Genomic DNA, 13991 nt, shown 5'->3' with positions numbered 1-13991 from the left:
CTCCCCAGTGGAGGCTTCCCAGCTGCACCCTCAGCGCTCCAGGCGCCCGGAAAAGAGTTCTTCCACTGTGGCCATGCTGCAACGTCTCGCCCGGCAGGGTGGAGCCCGTCCGCTCATTTGACCCCGCGATCGCCAGTAGCTACCGAACTCTCAAAATGGCGGTCGACCTGGCAAGAGCGGGCCCAGCATAAAGAAATGGCCCGGTCACTGGTTGACTCCACCACCGTAGTCCTCCACGACCTTGAAGATTCTAGAGGAGCCGCGGGAGTCTCCGACCCCCGATGGGGAATGACTGCCATGATCACCCGTGGAGTGACGAAACTGTATCCGCGGGACGTCGGCGCCAGCCTCACTTTGAATTACTAGAATCCTGCAGACCTCACTTCCGGTGAAAGCACAGTGTGACCCGGTAGGAAAAATTGTTGCACCCCCTCCCCTTTTTGACTGATAGTTCAAACCACCGATCCTTTCCTTTGCCCTTTTAACGGAACTTTGGACTGCCTCCCCCTCTTTTACATTTTCTAGAGAAAACAAAACATTAACCACTACATTAGCATAGCAGTTGACACCAGAACTGTTTTCAAATTGAAAACCAACAACATCTTCAACAGAATCCTTTTTGTTTCTGCTGTGACCCTGCTACAGCACAGGCATTGTCCCCAGCAGTAATTCTGCAATGCCGGTAAGAATAGCTGTGGTGCCTACTGGACTCACTCACCCCCGCGGCGCCCCACGCCGTTATTTGCTGGGCGGCAACTTGCTAGACATCACTTTCGTGCCATCTAGATTTCAGCGCGTTCTGCTGCCTTGGAACTATTCGCACAACAGACCGCTACTGACAAGAATATTTCATTATTGGTGCTGTCAATTTCAATAAATCTATTGGATAATTCAAAAGAAATTGCCACGGTCTCTTCGTTGTTTAAATGTTTTTACTGTTTTTGTTTTGTTGTATATATTTATATGTTATTAAAGTTTTATATTCCTACTACTTTGTTGGAGTGCTATATATTTTTAATGTGACACATAATTGTAAAAACTTTGATGTACAAAGAGTCATTCCTGGAATCTTCCGCTTCAGGCTCGGTCCCCTCCCCAATCACAATACAGGATAGTTTTCAGATAGTAGGAACACGTGTGGTGTGACGGATCTCATCGGGTGTGGGCCTTGATCTACTATACCTCCTTTGAAGAGGGGTGATTCTTTACAGCTGGGGCCATAAACTACATCTGCAGGGCTAGCTGATAGCCTGGACAATCGGACACAGAGGAAGAGGAGTGTCAGAGGGTGCGGTAGTGAATAGGGCGAAAGGGAGGTGTCGGGCGGGCACAGTGTGATTCTCAGGGAAGAGCAGCGCAGATGGGGGGAGGTTTATTGCCCATGCATAAGACAGAGAGCGGGGGTGACCAGTGCCTGGGGAAGATGCTTGCGAGGGTGAGGAGCCATGCTACGAATCGACAGCGTGCAGAGAGTGGGTCTGGTCAAGACATCTAAAATGGCTGCCGTGCACGACAAAAGTGTGGCATTTCAAAAAAGGCAAGATGGCGCAGACAATGTTTTTCAACACTTCCTCATTTCCTTCGAATCGAACGTTAACAGACGTTGGGGCATATTACCAAAGTTAAGCGATATTTATCGCTAACGATGCTTACCAACGAATTTTTTACCGCTAAGCATCGTCAGAAATTATCGAAGATAAACCTTGCTATTATCAAGGTTTATCACAAATGCGATAATAAACGGCCGCAATGCATGAATATCGCTAAAAACTCAGCGATATTCATACATTACCGAGCTAATGCTCTTAGCCATGTTATCCACCTCCCATTGGATAACATGGCTAAGAACTGCTCAGGGCAGGTGTTACTTTTTGGAGATATTCGCGCTTAGCGCGAATATCTCCAAAAGTTGGTAATAGGAGATAGATATCTTGCATGTTGTAATGCAAGTTATTGTGGTATATGGAACTCATACCATAATCTCTCAGGAAAGCAGAAACTGATCCTTTTGGGACCGCCTAAAAAGGCCTAGGGGGTGAGGAGTACTCTACTTTGCCCCCTTTTCACGTTCCGAACTATTTTATTTTACTCTCTTCTGTAATTACACAAAATAGCAGCGATAAGATGCATCGGAGACACACAGTGAGAGAAAGGAGGCCGGAGATGAAGAAGAGATGTCAAATACACATTGGAGATAATATAGTGGCAGAAGGGAAGTAAATATGAGTAAACTTACCATGTAACATAAAAATGTTGCACTCTATACTATAAGTCTCATTTTATACTACAATCACTTCGCTACAACCTCATAAATTAAAAATAAAAATGAATAATGTCTCAAACAATTTTTGATTTCTAAATATAAATTTATTCTTCAGAATTTTCTAAATTTGAAAGAACTAGTAACATGTCCTCATCAGCAATGTCCTCATGAAAAGTCAACAATAATGATTCTTGTAACTCTATGGTCTCCAAACACTCGATAAATTCGCCATCAAGAGATTGATCAAAAAAATCATTCAAGTCATCTCCTCCTTCTGACAATATTTCATTATTGGTGCTGTCAATTTCAATCAATGTAGTGGAATCATTCAAGTCATCTCCTCGTGACAATATTTCATTATTGGTGCTCTCAATTTCAATCAATGTAGTGGAATCATTCAAGTCATCTCCTCCTTGTGACAATATTTCATTATTGGTGCTGTCCATTTCAATCAATCTAATGGAATCATACAAGTCATCTCCTCCTTGTGACAATATTTCATTATTGCTGCTCTCAATTTCAATCAACGTAGTGGAATCATTCAAGTCATCTCCTTGTGACAATATTTCATTCTTGGTGCTGTCCATTTCAATCAATCTAATGGAATCATACAAGTCATGTCCTCCTTGTGACAATATTTCATTATTGGTGCTCTCAATTTCAATCAATGTAGTGGACAATTCAAAAGAAATTGCCACGGTCTCTTCATTGTGAGCCATTTTATTTTGAAATTGCTTGCTGTAAATTGCAGAAAAAAATAATCACTTTCATTTATCGTTTTTAGTAATACATAATATAAAACTAACTTTATCAAGTATTTAGTATAACAGAAGGACTGCAAATAAATAACAGAAAACATTTTTCAAATTATCTTCAAGTGTACAACATAGTTCCCCTTACAAATTAACAACTCACCTTTTTAAAAGTAGGAAAAGTGTTAGTACTGTGTAAATCAAACACCAGAAATTCACCACCAAAAATTCCTCACAAATGTACCTCAGACAGTAGTATCACAAAATGGCTGTGGTTTCCTCTCATTTGACATATATACATAACCAATTAACTTTCATCACACACAAATACAAAACCAAAGTAACATTTTAATTGGTTCTAAATTTCAACACTTTCAAATGTGTTTTCCCCATGCAATTTTCCATAGGACATTTACATACGTCTACAGCCTGAATGGCTGAACGGAATTACACCAAACTTGGCAAAATGGTACATCAAACCTAAGAGGTCAGGAAGGATCTACTATGCCCCCTTATGGTCATTTCCCCCTTCGCTTTGGCCTCCTCTTGTCTCTCAATCCTACCGAGAGACAAGATGGCGGCCGCTACGGACTGTTTGGAATGTTGACAGACGCCGGAGAACCAATCAGCTTCGCAAAGCTCCGTAACGCGAAAAGTACGCGAAGTGGAGCGCTGTTACAGATATATATCTTTTTTTGAACGTTAATTTCTCAAAATCCACTGGAGCACATATATTGAGACCTAGCAAAGGCACATCGGGCTACCAGTCCCTAATATTTTACCAAGTTTCGTGCAAATCCATTCAGCCGTTCGATTATTATTATTATTATTTTTTGCCCCGCGGGGCCCTTTTAAAACCTCCACATCAAACCTAGGGGGTCAGCGAGGATCTACTATTCCCCCTTATGGTCATTTGCCCCTTCGCTTTCGCCTCCTCTCGTCTCTCGATCCTACCGAGAGACAAGATGGCGGCCGCTACGGACTGTTTGGAATGTTGACAGACGCCGGAGAACCAATCAGCTTCGCTTCACAAAGCTCCGTTGCGCGAAAAGTACGCGTCCTGGGACGCTGCCCGGTCCGCTGTTACAGATATATATCTTTTTTTAAACGTTAATTTCTCAAAATCCACTGGAGCACATATATTGAGACCTACAAAAGGCACATCGGGCTACCAGTCCCTACAATTTTGCCAAGTTTCGTGCAAATCCATTCAGCCGTTCGGGCTAAAAGTGAGGCCAACCGCCCTATGGAAAACTCAATGTTAAAAACATGTTTTGGGACCCCCCTTTTTTCTCGACCCCCCCTGGACGAAACCCCCCCCAATTTTCAGGGGCTGCTCAGAAACAAAATGTGCCATTTCCCTGAAAATTTCAGCCAATTCCGTCCACAAACGCCAAAGTTATTAGACATAGAATTTTCAAAAATCCCATAGAGAAAAAATCCTAACTATATATACCTACTGGCGACCGCCAGTAGGTAATATATATATATATATATATTTTAAAAAGTGCTATGTACACGATGTTTACACAGAGCCCATGAGCAAGACTTTGATAGCTGAAACTCGTCAGCCGAAATAATAATGCAAGGTTCTGGCATCTTGGAGTGTTCGACTTCTGTTTTCCATTGGAAGCTTGCAAAGGAATTAATATATATATACACACACACGTATGTATATATAAAATGTGTGTATATGCATCTCAAGGAGCAACAGTATCCAAGTGAGAACGGAAACAATTAAGGCATAACCCACTGGAGGGCTCGAAAACACACCACAATTCCCAGAAAGCTTAGCAGCAAAAATGAATCAACGCCCACTGGAGGGCTGTAATGAAATTAAAAGGAAATTACCTTGTGGGTGTGAGCGAGTTGCCGAGGCAGAAGTCCTCTGAGGAAAGTCGGAGACACGACTGAAACGCGTCAGGACTGCCAGTAAATAAATTAATTTTATGAAAATTGCCTGTTGGAGTGCGGCTCGTTTCTTTTCTGCGAAGAAGAGAGTGGAAAGAATATATATATATATATATATATATATATATATATATATATATATATCTTTCCACAAAATGATAATCCAGCACTCCGCTCGTTAGATTAAGTACATTTATTCAGCACACTGTTAACAGCCTACACGTTTCGAACCGAAAGGTTCCTTCTCACGGCAGTGTTACACAGTTGTCCTACTTCACTTTCGTTTTAATAAATGTGCGAGTGGAAGTGCATTATGGGACATGCAGTTCTTAAGCAAAATTATTGCAATAAACATATTACTTTTTAAACATTTCAACGTATTCTAAGCATAGTTTGAGTGCACTCAGCCCTAGATACTGGGATTAGACACACATAAACTATGAACTAGATTTTGAATAAGAGGATAGATGTTATCCAATCAAGTGTCGAGTCCATTTCACTGCCTATTCACCGCAACAGTGACAACAGGACATGTCGCATGAACAATGGGCACTTAGCCCACAGTAAACACAAATATGACTATCGTACATAATGTAAATATGCAATCAACGTATATACATGATAAGACTAGAAGCCAAACTATGCTTAGAATACGTTGAAATGTTTAAAAATTAATATGTTTATTGCAATAATTTTGCTTGAGAACTGCATGTCCCATAATGCACTTCCACTCGCACATTTATTAAAACGAAAGTGAAGTAGGACAACTGTGTAACACTGCCGTGAGAAGGAACCTTTCGGTTCGAAACGCGTAGGCTGTTAACAGTGTGCTGAATAAATTTACTTAATCTAACGAGCGGAGTGCTGGATTATCATTTTGTGGAAAGATTAACATCGGGACCCCGTCCTGGTCCCGACTCCAGCACCAGCTTCTAAGTGCTCCCTTTGCGACAGGACGGTTCGTGATTGGAATATATATATATATATATATATATATATATATATATATATATACATATAACGCTCCTCTACACCAGCAACACGAGTCACTCCAGTAGCGGGTGCTGTACACGCGGCGGTGTCCCGCGATACAAATGTCAGCTCCAATTCCTCCAAAATTGCCCAGCCGGGTCAGAAGAATACAGCACTCTCAGGATTTAGTAGCTTTGCAGCACGGGTTTATTTTTCAAACAAACGCGTTTCGGGAAAAGTTCCCTTCGTCAGTGTTTACATCGGAACGCATTGCACAGCACCATTTTATGATTGCATGTTGGGTAGTTGTAACAAACATAGGACCAATGTGGCCTTCATTTTTGCGCGCCATCTTTAAATGTGCATTGAATTCCAAAAGCGGCTATTTCTAAAAACCTCTTATCTCTACCAAATCGTGCCGTGTATCGGCAGAACATCCAATTTGGATCAGTCATTTCTTTTCACAAATACATCTCGCCGTGTATCGGCAAGGCATGCAATGTAAATCAATCCATTCAACAACAATTCACAGAATCATGGCTATCAATGGTCTCCATGTACCTCATTTTTCTGTATATGATTGTACCAAGAAACAATGTATTCCTAATTGGAACATCGTATTATTCAAACGATTTCGTTTAGATATAAAACATTTACATGTAATTTCTATCTTGCCGTGTATCGACAATTGCAGCCCTATAGGCCGCAAAAAATCTTGGAACAATTATATATATACAGACAATAACAACATCCAACATACCCAAAGCTCTATTTTCCCTTCAAAATTATCTCCAATGGTACATCTTAACATAACAATCCTTCGAAATCCATTAAAAGTTCCTGAAAAATCTAAGAGGACTCATTTATCAATTCATCAATTCATAGTTAGAGATGCCCCAAATCCCATAACTAATGCTGTGCCATTTACCAGTTATTTCATATGGGGTTTAACCTAAGTGAGATGCCATTTCTTCTCCCATGTTTAGACCTCCAGGCGCTTTAGTTTCTAGGTCTATTATATATCTAGAGTCTAGTCTTCTGAGGGTCTGTAATTTGTTACCACCTCGTGGACTCTCAGGAACGCAATCTAGACAAAAAAACCTAAGAAGGTCCCTGTTGCTATTGTGTTTAATTGCAAAATGCCGGGCAACCGGATAAGAGAAGTCTCTATTGGCGATCGCCCGCATATGCTCTAGCACCCTCAGTTTCACTGGATTAATGGTACTGCCCACATATCTCAGTTGGCAGGGACACATCAAACAATAAACAGCATAATCCGTGTGGCAGGACATGAATTTGTTTATTCTTTTGCCCCCCTTGCAACCACTCACCTCATAAGTTAGGGTTCATTTGCTGCATATGCAGGCTTTGCCCTTCCCACAGGGGAAGAAGCCCCTTGCATCCTTTAGTGTACCCTTCACCTAAGATATTGGTTTTAAATGACTCTGAACTATGTGATCTCGTAAAGACCTCGCCTTTTTAAAAGTTATAAGCGGGGCAACTGGTATATCAGATCCAACAATGTGGTCAGTTTTTAAGATATGCCAGTGTTTAGTCAAAATTGATCTTAATTTAGAGGAATTTGCTGAGTAGGTGGTGATCATGCGGAATTTCCCATTGGTGTTGGAACGTGTCTTCTTCTCAAAAAGAGAATTCCGGGACAGTTTCCTTACTTTATTTAAGGCATCATATAGGAGATTACGTTTGTATCCCCTCTCAGAGAATCTGTCTATACTCTCACTGGCTGCTTTTTCAAAATCTTCATCCTGTGTGCAATTGCGTTTAAGCCTCAACAGCTCCCCGTAGGGGATGCTGTTGATAAGTTTCTGGGGGTGACTGCTTGAAGCGTGTAAAACGCTATTTCCTGCTGTAGGCTTTCGGTATAGTGAGGTACAGATTTTGCCATCTCTCACCATCACTTCAAGATCCAGGTAACTAACCTTCTCCTGACTCACCTCCCCTGTAAATTTTAGATTACAGTTGTTCGTATTAAGCAATTGTATGTACTCTTTGGCCTCTGCCACAGACCCATCCCACACTAGGAACAGGTCATCTATATACCTGCTCCAAACTACCACTTTGTTGCTCCATGTGGCATTCTCAGGGGCCCAGGCTACCTGCTCCTCCCACCAGCCAACGAAAAGATTCGCATAGCTGGGGGCGAAGCAGGAACCCATTGCCGTGCCGGATAGTTGTTTGTATATATCATCCTGGAAGAGAAACATATTATGTCGCAAACAAAAGTTAATTAGCTCTATCAACATTTTGTTATGCATTGCATGTTTTAGTGGTTTCTTATTCAGGAAATATTCTACGGCATGTATGCCTTGTCCGTGCTCTATGCACGTATAGAGGCTTGTTATGTCGAGAGTCAAGAGTACATAAGTGGGTTGCCATTCTAATTCCTCCACTTTTTGAATGAAGTCTGATGTATCTCTGATATAGGATTTCAGTGAGAGTACGAATTCAAATACATAATGGTCCAGATATTTACAAAGATTTTCAGTGAGTCCTCCTATTGAGGAGATGATTGGTCTCCCTGGAGGATGGTCCATGTCCTTATGGATTTTAGGCAGGTGATAAAAAGTGGGCAGAATGGGATTAACAGTTTTCAGAAATAAATATTCCTCCAGTTCCATCATCTGCTTGCCATGCCATTTCTTCAGTAAATCATGCAATATATTGATACTTGCAAGATACTCTTTCCTTGTCGTTTTTGCATAGCAAGTTTCGTCATTTAGTTGTCGCATGGCTTCTGTCACATATGATTCCCTTGACATAATGACAATGTTTCCTTCTTTGTCGGAGGGTTTGCATACAATCGAATTGTCCTCTGATAGACTTTTTATTGCCATTTGCTGTTCTCTCGTAGTGTTGAAAACTCTTTTTACAACAGTTTGCTCAGTCCTCATAGTCATGAGGTCCCTAGTGACAGCATCGGAGAAGATGTCAATGGCATCCAGGGCTGTTTGTGGGACGAACTTAGATGGTAATTTGAACCCACTTGTAGGTGCTTCTTGGTCAATTTCTATCCTGGTTAGTCTTTGCGTGAGAGTATTTGCCATTGCACTCTCTTCGGTATAATCCTCTGAGCGAAGATTGTGTAGAACTTCACACGCGGTCAGATCATTGACGCTTAGGAGGTTAGTGTCTCTCTTGTTATTTCTTAGATGTTTCACTTCTTTGTCTGTCGGTTTGACCTTGAAGAATTTATATAGTTTGATCTTACGGATAAATTTGTACAGATCAATCCTAGTATGTGTATATTCCAGGTTTGTTTTGGGGCAAAATGTTAGTCCCAATTTGAGAACCGATTCCTCCGCAGATGTCAGGGGTCTCTGGGACAGATTCACTATGGTGAGGTGTTCAGTTTTCGTTACCACCTCCCTCTTCTCTGGCTCCTTGCCACTCTTGATGCTGCGTTGTTTTGGCCGCTGCCTCTTCCCCTTCCAGCCGCCGCGTCGGGTTTGCCTGCCGCTTCTGGGGGTTTGTTCTTCCCATCTCTCAACCAGCTTTCCCTGATTACATTGAACTCCTGATGAAAAGGAGTTTTAGTAGTTGTCACCACAGGGCCTGTCATTTCATCACCAGACACTTCACTTGCAGTCAAGTCCGAGTCAGAAGTTTCGACTCTGGATTCTGCTTGTGCTCTTGGTATTTGATTCTTCTTTGCCAGATCTTTTCGTGGTTGGTCATATTTTTTGGCGAAGGTCAGGACCCTCCCCATCGCATAGTCCCGTTCATCACGGTCAAACTTCTCCTGTTTTCTTGTTTTAATTTTTATTTCGTATTTTTGTAATCTTTTCTTCATGGCTGCCCTTAGTTGTTCTTGTTCCTCTTTATTAGGATTCTTTGAAAGTTCTTCTTCCATCTCCTCAATCTCCTTTACCACCTTGTCTCGATCACTCCATGCGAACTGGACTAGAATTTCAAGCATCCCTTTGCATGAATTTGCTATGTGCGTGGCCCAGGTCTCTAATAGGAGGGGATCTGGATTTTCATATGCAGGGACAGTAAAAATCCGTAGTCCTCTTGGTACCCTTTGTACCTCGATGTATCCCTGCAAAGATGTCCCCTCCCACCATTTCCGTAGCTCTCGCTCATACAGTATTTCTAGTTTGTGAAATTGGGTTGTATTGGTATATATATATTTACAGAAAAAAACATAGGTTTAAGGGGTGTTATAGATAGCTGGACATTTCACTCATACAAAACCATAGAAATTCCTCCGTTATAGTTAGTTCTGCTAACTATAACTCGCGCGCCCTATGACATCACTGATGACATCTCAAATTACATCACTGATGACATCAGGGGGTCCTTGCTTTTTACATATATCACTGGTGACATGATCCAGTGAATGTGGTTTAGTTGGAAAATTAAATATGTATTATATATATACATACCAATCTGTATTGAAGATTGAGTGGGTATATAACTGTCTGGATGGAGGATTTAGTAGCTGTCTGACTGTTTAAGTAAATAATTAAAAGTGTCTCACTTAATACATGGATTAGTAACTAAACTATGTGAATGTGTGCATCACTGTCTCTGTTGTTGTATAACATGCTGCATCAGTTGGTCACTAACTACATGAGTGTGTATATTAGTTATTGATTAGTTGGGTGAGTATTTGTATGGGACACCGGGTTTGTGTGTGGTTGGATGAGTTGTGTGTAACTACTATGCATAGATGTGTGAATGGTTGATTGATTAGGTGTATAGGTTTACGAGTGCATGTGGAAACAGTTGTTTGGGTGAATGAGTGTATTTAAATGTGTGTTGGTGAGCGAATATTTGTTTTAGTTGTACATCTTCAAAAAAGTAAAAAAATAAAAGGCATTGTATGTGAGAGTTGGTGTATATAAATAGGTATATGTAAGAGTCAGTGATTGTGAGAGTAACTATATGAATGAGTGTATAATTGTAATGGTAATTTTTTAACATATTAACTATGAGTTACTTTGTTTTGAATAAATGAGGTGTTGTGTGTATAATTGTGTGAGTACATGTGTGATTAATTTTTTTCATGAGTGAGTAGGATGACTGCATAACCGACTAAGATGACTGCTGATGTGTCAATGTCTATATATGTGTACAAGTGCATTTGATAGTGTTCTATTAATTAGTGACTGCATGTATAAGTGATTCTGTTGTTGAATGGGTAGTTGTGTGTGTAGACTTAGGAATCAGTGAGTGGGTATGTAGTAACTAGTATTGGTGTGTCAATGGTTTCAAATATGGTACTCTGTATTTTACAGTGAGTGATGAAAGGTTATACTAGTGTTTGATGATGTGTATCAGATTGTCACATGGATGATGTCATAAGTGATGTCATTTGAGATGTCATCAGTGATGTCATCAGTGATGTCACTGACCATGTCATGAATGATGTAATATGTGACAATCTTCAGCAGTGCATTGCCGGCACGCGAGTTATAGTTAGCAGAACTAACTATAACAGACGAATTTCCATGGTTTTGTACGAGTGAAATGTCCAGCTAACTAGAACGCTCATGAAACCTATGTTTTTTTCTGTGAATTTTTAAGGTTTTTTTAAATGCTAATTTCTATAACGTCTCTGAAACCTATTGTCTTTTCAGTGAATTGCAAAGCTTTTTCAATTGCTAATTTCTTACTATAACATCTCTGAAACCTATGGTTTTTTCAGTGAATTTCAAAGGTTTTTAAAAGCTCATTTTTAAGTGTAATAGTAGTTATACCTACTTTTTTGTACTGATTTTCTACAGTTTTTTAACTGTTTATTCATAAATATTGTATTAATTAAATAACATTATATATTTTTCTGAAAATTGCAAAAAACATTTTTTATTTTTTTGCTTTAATATATTTATATTATTTTATTTTTATTTTTTTCCCCAAAATTTTCGGAGTCGCGCATCCAAAGTGTACACATCACGGTGGCTGTGCGGATTCTAGCCGCCGTTTTTGATAGTCATGAAGGATCCGCGTACGGTGTGCGACGGCTATGTGTTTTTCAGTTACGTCATATAAATTTGATAGTACGTGATGGGCGCAGTTGGAATGCGCCCAGTCCGCGACTCCTGCTCCCGTGCATTCGCAACATATGAACATTACAGTACGTGACGCTTGCGCGGTGGCGGGTCCCGCGCGACGTCATATACATGCTGGGGCGAGCTGGGTGCACGACTCCCGCAAAAAAAAATTATATTCTAAAATGATGTGTATGTGTCTTTAATATACATATCAGGGCAAGGGTTTATCTAAGATATTCATAAAAATAATATATTTGTACTTATAATGAACTTATATTATTTTTAAATATATTTTGGCAAAGTCGTGTCGTGTGCATGTTTCGTGAGCGCAGAGTGCGCTGATCCCATGTGAACTCAAATAAAAAGATTTCATTGGTTCATAACATTTCCCACTGTAACTACTGAAGGACCCTACCATTTTAATCATTCTTGTTGGAGCATCTTTAGAGAGACATCTCTTTTCCTACAAGAACCCTTTTTGCTTGTTGTTTTTGGGGGTTTTCAAAAAATATCAAACAAAATGGAATCTGGACAGCAGCAGGAGGAAGTATCTTCATAAGAAGAATTCTTGCAGGAGGCACCACGTCCACAGAGGCCAGAATCTGTTATGTGGAAATTCTTCACTTTTCCACCTGGAGAGAACAAAGTAAATGCGAGAAAGGTGATGTGCAAAATTTGTGACCGAGTCCTGTCAAGAGGCAGTGAAAAAAATACTCCTGTGGCACTGCTTCTATGTACAAGCATCTCCGGACCACACATCTCTCAATCTTGCTCGGGAGGAAATGAGGCGAGCTGCTTTGAACCCCTCACCTGCTGTGGCAAGTACGTCTGGAGCGTCCTCAGGAACACCTGCAATGGACATTAGGCCAGAATTCGCCTTTCTCGACCATCACTGCGTGAAGTGTAAGAAACATGTGCTTCGGTGAGCAATCAATGGATGCAGTTTGTGCTACGCAATGCAACCATCGTTATTCATTTTTGTTTGTTTTTGGAATGATAAGTAATTCCAAAAGTTTCCTGTTTGATTTGTTCTTTTTTTTGTTCATTTTTAAAAAAAAACATTAAAAAAACATACAAAAAAATTGTCAAAAAAAGTTCTAATCAGAACTACCTTATCTTGTTAAAGAAATAACTATAATTGCAAGGTAATGTGTGAAAGTTTGATTGAATATATGTATACAGCATGATTGACTGAAAGAATGCATTAGTAGTGTATGGTGAATTTATAGGTGAAGATTTATGAGGAAGTGACACTGCAGGCTCTTTAGTTGCACTGCACTGTGGCACTTTCGAAGCACAGGGATGTGACATATGTACATGAATATGTTGCAACTCTGTGCTTCCCTCTGCACTGCTGGACAAACTGTAGCCGTGCGGTGACACAGGCACCCTTGCACCATGGTGCAAGGATGTCTGTGTTGTGCGGAGATTGTTTTTGTGCAGGAAGTGAAACCTTCCTGCACAAAAACAAGCAGTAAAGGCATTTTCCTCTTTCAATGTATGCTGTGGAATGCAGCATGCATTGAAAGAGGAAAAAATGAGGAGTAATGAAAACAATTCTTGTTGTGACTTGCCACACCAACTCTAGGATGGCGCAGCATTCACACACATCTCTAGATTTACGATTTCTCATAAATCTGGAGATGTGTCTTGTTCTATGGGTGTTGCGTGGGAACAACCACAGCAACACCTATGGAACGCCCCTTCAATGTAAAGTTCTGTGTATGAAGGTGTCTTTTTTAAAAGGAGAGGAAAAACCACGCAGGGTGGCTTTTCCTCTCCTTGTAGATATGAAGGAGTGCCTGGTGCCATCACTATGTTACTAAAAGTGACGTACTGGTGGTGCAGGGTGCTTGTAAATCTGCCCCATAAGTGCTTAGGTATTGGCAGACTGATACAAAAAGAACATAGTGCTGGATGGGTGATTGAAGAATTGCATGAGACTGACAGGAGGTATCCTACCCTGCATGGGTACTACTTCAGTATTTAATGGAGTGGACCAATAGTATGTATTTTCCTTGGAGATTTGTAGGGATTATGCACAGAATATTTTATGTGTACTTGTGTTGGTGCCTA

This window comes from Lissotriton helveticus, chromosome 4_1 (genome assembly GCF_964261635.1).
Source record: "Lissotriton helveticus chromosome 4_1, aLisHel1.1, whole genome shotgun sequence".
Lineage (NCBI taxonomy): Eukaryota > Metazoa > Chordata > Amphibia > Caudata > Salamandridae > Lissotriton > Lissotriton helveticus.
The sequence above is the reverse complement of the archived record's forward strand: the minus strand, read 5'-3'. Positions refer to the sequence as shown.